Genomic DNA, 8,621 nt, shown 5'->3' with positions numbered 1-8,621 from the left:
CCGCCGCGCCGCACCACACGTCATCTATATGGAAAAAATTATCTAATTACCCTCATTCACATTTTCAAAAATCTCTTGAGCTGATTGGGAAAATACTCACATTGAAAGACCAAAGGCGTGACGCGCCTGTAATGTTCAATGTTACGTGACACTTGTATGTAGTTGACATTGTTATACGTTTTTAATGCAGTATTAAGATTAATTACTAGATGGAATTAACTTTTGGGTCTCTACTTTATACGTTTGAGAACATATATTTTTTTTAATTTGGTAGAATTTTTATTTAGATTCATATATGGTAGTGTTTAGTTTCTGCTTACAACCCTTAAGGGTGTTGTGCGCGTTTGTCGTCAGTCATTTGTTTTTTAAAAATCCATAACTCTAATTATTTGCTAAATATTGCACTCTAGCATAAACTTATAATCAAAAATGACGGAATCTAAAGAAAACATTTTTCTATTTGTGCCCAATATAATTGGTACGTAATGCGTATTTCTTGGATATCTTTGCATATCAAAAGAAATTTTCTTGCTCATTTTATGATGTTTGCAGGTTTTGCGAGAGTGATTTTGGCGATTATCTCATTTTATTACATGCCCACCCACTGCGTGCTTGCTGGTGTACGTGTTATATTACATCAGCTTTATTGGATGCAATCGACGGTCATGCGGCAAGGTATTTCAATCAAAGTAAGTGCTTTTGTATGGTATCAAATAATTTAATTAATTATTTTGTCCTATCCATGCCAAGAAGCTCAACCATACACATACTCTAATTTTCAATAGATCTTTCTATAAACGTTTTTCGCATTACATTCATTCATAAATTCATAATAGTATATTATCTTATAATTTTTTTAATCCTTTTATAAATTTGCAGTTGTTTATAAAAGGAAAAACAAATTATTATAAGGTCTCTGTTTAGGTTTTTCTGAAAATTTTATTGAATATTATATAATTATATACTGTAAACTCCATATAAATACTTATAAGTCTTTAAAATATTACATTTAAAAGTGTTTGTAAAATTAAATTATAAGTTATGTAGAAAAAACTTTGTTATTAACATTGTATATTCACCCACAACATCCATACTAAGAAAGGAAATCATAAGATCAATAGTATTTTTAAATACGAAGCATCATCGCAGATTGCTTAATGACCAAGACTTTCCCTTGCAATAATGTCTAAAAATTTTATGATATAGAAATATTAATCCTCCAACAAAACATATCTATTCCAGGTACCAAGTTTGGTGCAATGTTGGATCAGCTTACTGACCGTGCTGGCACCAGCTGTCTCATGATGACGCTGGCAACCTTCTACCCTACCTATACATTCTGGTTCCAAATTTCCATGGCTATTGATATCACTTGCCATTGGTTGTATCTCCACACTTCCACCCTCCAGGGAAAGACTTCACACAATTTATTGACATGTCTGAGAATCCTATTATGCATTTGTATTATACAAACAAGACTGTGTTGTTCTTTATGTGTGCTGGAAATGAAGCATTCTATGCTGCTTTATATGTCATGTATTTCTACACAGGACCTGTTGGTAAGGACACAGTTATATTATATTTAACGAAAGTTATTTTATTGAAAATAAGATTGCATAACATGAATGTGAAATGCACATATCTTCCTATGACTTTTGTATTTCATTTGGTATGTTTTATAGGCAATTTTATAGTATTGAAATTGACTAAACTAACTGCAATTTCAACAGTCTAAATCACTAAAATGATTTTGTAAATTATTGTTGAAAAATTACTATATGTGTTTAACATGAACTTTTAGTTATTGAAACAAAACCATATAGAACACTTATATTTAACAGCTGCGGTTTGGATTAAAACCGAGTCAGTGTTTGTTTTATAGATTAGACACACTATTTTTATCATTACAGCAAAACAGTATTAATAGTGGAAATTAGAACACTTTTATTTTTGTTAAGATTAGATAACAAATTTAGATGTTTTTGTTCCACAAAAATGTTTTCGAAAGTTTTTATATTCATTTAATTTTTATTGCAGTGTTGGGAATGGGCCTATTCAAGCTGATTGCCCTTATTTCAATGCCTGTGGCGGTAGTCAAGGCTGGGATATCAGTTTTGCACGGCATTGTAGCATCCCTCAACCTGGCCACCATTGACGACGCCGAGCGAGCCGCCGCCAGCAAACAAAAAGAATTAGGTCAAACATTCTGCCATAGGGAGACACATACAATACCTGACCTTTTATGTTTACATATATGGAGTAAATGATAAAGGTTTAATTATTATATTAGCATACTGGTCGGGAAAATGTTTTTATATTTATTTTTAAAGTATAGAAAATCTATTTTGTCTAAAAGGGTCAAGTGTAATTTTTTTTGTGGGTAATGAAACTGAACAAACTCGTATAATAATTGAACTTTCCAGTTCTAGTGATCTTTGCTGGTCTCAATTGTTTCTAGTATTATATTCATGTATTTAGATGCATATACAGTTTGGCTCGAATACAGTGTAAAAGATCATTACTATTCATTAGCCTCATGTCTATTTTTTAGAACTTACATTTAATTTATTTTATACATCACATTTGTGTTGCATAGCAATACTATACATATTTTGGAACCTATCCACGTCGAAAAAGTATATTAAAAAGCCAAAGAATTTTGTTTTCATTAGATGACTTTATTGTATTCATACAGTAGTTAATGCATTTACTTGGTCATTCCAAAGTAGTTGAACATTGTGGAATGCTTTGTATTAAATCGTATTAGGTATATTATTATGTATTTATGTAATTAAGTTTACAAGAGTCATGGTACTTGTTAATTTTAAAGTCTAATTTCGATTTTAATTTTTCGCATTTAAAGTTAAATTTTGTTATTTTTTTTATATCAAAGATAATTTGAAAAAACTACAGAGAAATTAAATACACATAATTGTATGTAAGATAACATACACACAATAGATCACATGTTTTTTCTTCTTTAAGTTTTGCATTTAAGACAATTATTGTCCTAAATTATTATCATAAAAAAATATTCAATGAAATCTTGGGCCTATTTTGTACAAAAGTGTAAATTCTTCCCTTTCATGGAAATTTGAACTGTAGATTTTGAAAAAAAAAACATAAACGAAATTTATATGTTCTGTCGCTATAAATCAAATTCTGTAAAGTAATACAAACTGAAATCATAAGGCGACAATTTAATAATATTCAGTTTTCATTGAAATCCTTGATTCTCTTTTCACCATGTTACGCGGTTTTATAGTTTTAGAATTAACTAGAATTTCATATAAATTTATTATGTATAAATAGTTTCATTTCCAATGTGTTTTACGTATCGAAAAATATATATATATATTTATCTGTAAAAATGTATATAATATTCTGGCTAATATATAAATATTGCTCACACAATCTATTATAAATTGTTATATTTATAAATAACAAACCAATAGCTGGGTGGAAAAAAAGCAGTGGAACCTCCATAATTCAAAATAAGAAAAATACTTAATCCTGTAAAGACTATATCAGTGAAAGTGTTATTTTTTCAATCAATTATATTTATATATCTACATAGTTAATATAAGGCATGTCACCCTTATGTACATGAAAAAGCACGATATCAAAATATCAATATAAACCATAATATAATAAATGCGGAAGCAACAGTCGGTTACGTTTTCATGGCTGAGCCACTGGTACAGAGATAGTTTTAACCTGGAAAGTACATAGTGTGACATTGGCCCAGAGAAAAGTTTAATCATGCAGGTGGAACCGCGGAACAAAAGTTTATATATTAATGTGTAGTCTTGTGATTTGTGAATCCTACTAAGCTTAATTTTAATTATGTATTGTATTCAATAGGGAATTTGTGTTACCATGTAATTTTACCATGCTGTAGTTACATAATTTGTTGTCCAATAAATATATATTAAATTTAAACAAATTTCATTTAGAAATGAAACAACATTATTTAGCATTTATTAATTTAATTAGAGTAATGTGTTAATACACTAATACAATGGTTTTGCGACAAATATCAATTAATTTATAGATGTATTAAATGCATCATTAAAAGAAAAAAAAAATATCACTGCAATGCAAGAGTGTAGTAAGTAAAGTGAACTAAAGCGATATTATTTAAAAATACTTCCTTGGCCCTCAACAACTTATATTATCCCTTGAGACTGCTCATACCCGCTCTCATAATTTCATCAACCAAAAGGAGGTTGCTAGCAATTACAGAACAGGAGTTGAGGATTTGTTTCTTAACAATGTAATTGTCGTAGATGCCCAAATCATTAGGTTTGATAGCTTCTCCGGTGCTCAAGTCAAGGCCTATAGGATCAGGGCTCAAGCCAGCTTCTTCTTGGAGTTTCACAATCGTATCCTGAGCATCATAGCCAGAGTTGACAGCTAGCGTTTTTGGGATGACCAGCAATGCCTCTGCATATGCCTGGATACCCAAACGAGACTTTCCTTTAACGGTGTCCTTGTATTTAAGGAGTTCTACATTCGCTTTGATCTCGAAAGCGGCTGCACCGGGAATTATGCATTTGTCCTCTATGGCGTTGTTGATTGCCCTGAGACCGTCGCGGACGGCATCTTTGATTCGGGTAAGCGTGTGCTTGTTTGGACCTTTAATAAGAATGGTAACAGACTGTGGGTTTTTGCACTCCTCAACAAAGGTGTACTTGTCCTCTCCCAAGATGTGTTCGTAAACGAGTCCGGCGTAACCCAAAACGTCTTCAGTCAAGTCGTCTACAGAGTTCACAGCCATACCACCACAGGCTAATGCCAAACGTTCCATGTTACGTCTCTTGGCTCTGCGAAGTCCTATGATACCTTCCTTGGCAAATGCGTCCAAGGACATAGGGTCAATACCTTTCTGGTTAATGACAACGAATGTCTTGTCTGTACCATCGCACACTTTCTTTTTCAACGCAATAATCTGTTGTGACCAGAACATGTGTATTAGTAATAACAATAAAACGTTAATTGAATATACATACTATACAATGCAGTAAATATACAAATCGGCTTAAGCACCAAAAAATTGCAAAACTGACCGATCACTTTATTAATTTTATTTGATATTTACGCCAAGAACTCACGAAGTGGTATTTGACATTTGGATCGGTTTGAATTGGTTGCGGGCACGCAATTTCTGTAGAATGCAAATATGTAAATAAACGTATTTCACGACGCGTTTTACGCATTAGGCGTGCGCGGTTGTACGCGGTACCCGCTGTACCGACGGGCAACTAGTAGAATCGTGCGAGCCGAGTAGTCAGTACGCTGCTCCCGTACCCACAGCCTAAGCGGTTAACGCCCACGCGCTCTGTAGTTATGCGACTGTAGTAGTCCGCTGGGGGTACAGAAATCCGACGCCATTTTGCTCCAGTAACTTATTATTACACATGGCATCGTTATCGTTAATAGGATGTGTCCATGGCGCCGCGTTCTGAAACTCAACTGACCTTTAACCGCCCGTCTTGCGATAGTCGCCCGCCAAGTTTGCGGATGATAATCGCAACCGCGGCCGTTATACATCGCAAAGATCTCCGGTCGTCCTGAGTTTGGAAATAAAATAGCTGTTTCTCGACCGTGGCGGACGCGACTAAAAACCGCTTCGTGAGTTTTTAGCGTTAACGATTTAATCTAGGATAAATTAAACTGTTTAATATTTTATTTACCTTTTGAACTCTTTGATCAATGAAGTCTTCTCTCTGCATGACTAACTTTTCTCTTCTTCAGCAGATTTATAGAAGAAGCCTGAGTTAACTTGTGTCTTCTCATACTCCAGCGAGACATTGCACGTCAGAATGTAAGCGTTTTCCACGCGTTTCGGCATGTCCGGGTGACGCGCTCCATGATCCATAACCAACCCTATAAAATATGGGCAAATGAAGTAAGACACAATAACTACTTATATTACATTCAGTGATTAAACATAGTAATTATTTAATAGAATACATTCTATGTTATGTATTTATAATGATATGAATCCATAGAATTACAGCAGTGATGGACAATTGAAATCCTTAGTGCTATATTATTATTTGAAAACTAAATATATTTTTTACTTTTGAACTTGCTACCTTTAATAAGTGTAGTCTCTGTGGTCGTTTTGTGTTTCATTTCCATAATTTCCACCATGTGCAAGTCCACAGGCTTATCACCTGAGATGATAGACAGTACTGCATCTACACAAGCATCGGTCAACAATTCTCAATGTTTGAATGGACCTAAAAAATAAAGTATTTAAAATTATGCTTTTACTCTATTGACACTCACACCTTTACCTTAGAATGGGTTGGCAGGGGCGTAACTAATGCCTTCATTTTCTACTTAAAATATTGATGTTTCTACTTGACATATGATTTTATGAGACTCACCTTTGTTTTAAGTGATGTACGAAAGCAACATCTAATAGGTTCTCTTTTGACCTCAATAGGTATCTTCATTGAGTCTAAAATTTCTAAAGCCTTGTTGCGCTGCATCAAATCCTTCAGTAATTATTCTTGGATGCAAACCTACAATTTAAGAAAATAATTTTTCAGCAACACATATGACACAATAAAGGCAATTTTTATATTGTACTATTACATTATACTATACAATAGTACAGTCATAGAAGCCACAAACAACAGAAGCAAATACTTTAATTGTCTTCTATATACCATTTAAAGAAGAATATATTGTACAACCAAAATAATCACACTAAATTTAAAAATGTAATAACATTTACCTAATTTTAAAACAACAAATATTTACCTTCACTAATGTAAATGTCAGCTTGTTTGAGCAGTTCCCCAATCAGGAGCACAGTGGAGGTGGTGCCATCACCGTGGCATCGCCTTGTGCTGTGGAGGCACGAAGCTATCAATGAGGCAGTGGGATGCTGAATCTCATCTCGTGGAGCAGGACATTGCCATCCTTGGTGATTTTAATGTCACCCGCTCCAGACACTAACCTGAAAGAAAAAGAAATAAAATTAGGAGTTTATATAAATTACTTTAGGAAAGTAATATTACATGCCTAATCTCAAAAATAGTAGGCAATTTTGGTGATACATTATAATAATAATTATCAGCCAAAAAATGTCCTCGGAAGCTAGTCTTGTAGTCACACCTGTTCACAAAACCGTAAACAATATACAAATTCTCTTAAGTAACAAGCATAATTATTCATATTCCTGATTTAATAAGAAATGGTATTTTGAAAATAGAGCAAATTATGCCCAAAAGGGAGAAGTTAGTTTTCACCGCTAAAAGATCCGGTCTCTGACTAACGCGGATCGCATGAAATCATATGACTTTTCGGACGTCAAAAACCGGCGAATTTTAAATAAAATAGGGTATTAAATATTGCAAGTCGAATTATATCATTGGAAAATCATTGTTAAAAGTATAAACAAGCAAATCAAAAGACAAAATCTTGCAAAACTTACATATTTTTAGGGTGCCCTTAGGCCCGAGGTTAGTTCTCATGACATCTTGTATACCTTTTGCAGCTGATATATTTACCGCTAAAGCTGGCGCCCTTGCGAATTCGGCTTTGGGATTTAGTAAGCTAATTGCAGCCATTTTACAAATTAATTATTTAGTTGATTGAAAATAATGCACGAGGAAACCGAAAACTTTACAGAGAATGATCAACCCGCAACGCATAGATTATAAAGGGAAATAGAGATGCTTATAGAGAATATAACCACTACGTATAAAGTTGCTCTAACTGGTCAAGACCAATATTTTTATTATACTTTTATCGATAGCGCCCATTAGTAAGGTCAGAACGGGCTAAGCTGCAATGCAAGAATGTTCCTCGTAAATTATTTGTATTGATCAACCCTTTATATTCTGATGCTATTCGTTTTAAGTGGACTCAGTTCCTTCTTGGTGGATGCGATTCACAACATAACTAAAAGTGTTTATATGAGGAGTAAAAATGTTCTCTTCTGTTTTTTCTCCTCCTCATCTTCCAGTTTTTATATTCTTATTTTAGGCATTTTTTTATATTTCACATTAATTAATCGATATCCGGTATCTTTTGGACAAAACGTCCATCATCCGAATCTAGCATTCCATGACAATCAAAGATAAAATTACTTTTGACATTTTACTAGAAACATCGGCACGTGAATCAAACATATTATAAAAGGAACACCGGCTATATAACAACTAGAAACAAGTTACTGAAGATAACGAAACCATGGTTGTTCACAACGACGAAGCAGAAAGTTTCAAAAAGGGAAAGGCAATGAGCTTTTCAAAGCCGAACAGTTTGAAGAAGCAATAGGCTATTATACGAAGGCAATAAATCTAGCCGAAAGTGATAGTCGTGCATCGAGCCACATACTTGAAAAATCGCGCTGCAGCTTACCTAAAACTAACGAATTCGATAAAGTTATCAAGGATTGATGAAGCCTTACAAATTGTACCCGAAGATCCAAAGGCTCTGTTTCGACGATCGCAAGCGTTAGAAAACTTAAAGAGATTTGAAGAGGCTTATAGAGACGCTAAAACTATATTTACTGTGGACCCAACCAATAAAGCTGTCCAGCCAATATTATCACGGTTACACGCCATTGTACAGGAAAGAGCACGGCAAAATGCTCA

General features: G+C 33.8%; 2 pseudogenes; one reads left to right on the top strand and one right to left on the bottom strand.

Annotated features, from left to right (window-relative positions):
- Positions 1-416: 416 nt before the first annotated feature.
- On the top strand, positions 417-2,267 carry LOC119192993 (annotated as a pseudogene).
- A 1,705-nt stretch (positions 2,268-3,972) lies between these two features.
- On the bottom strand, positions 3,973-7,692 carry LOC119192994 (annotated as a pseudogene).
- Positions 7,693-8,621: the final 929 nt, after the last annotated feature.

The sequence above is a fragment of the Manduca sexta genome, unplaced genomic scaffold (assembly GCF_014839805.1).
Source record: "Manduca sexta isolate Smith_Timp_Sample1 unplaced genomic scaffold, JHU_Msex_v1.0 HiC_scaffold_3482, whole genome shotgun sequence".
Lineage (NCBI taxonomy): Eukaryota > Metazoa > Arthropoda > Insecta > Lepidoptera > Sphingidae > Manduca > Manduca sexta.
Note: the sequence above shows the minus strand (reverse complement) of the source record. Positions and strands in the feature narration are given on the sequence as shown.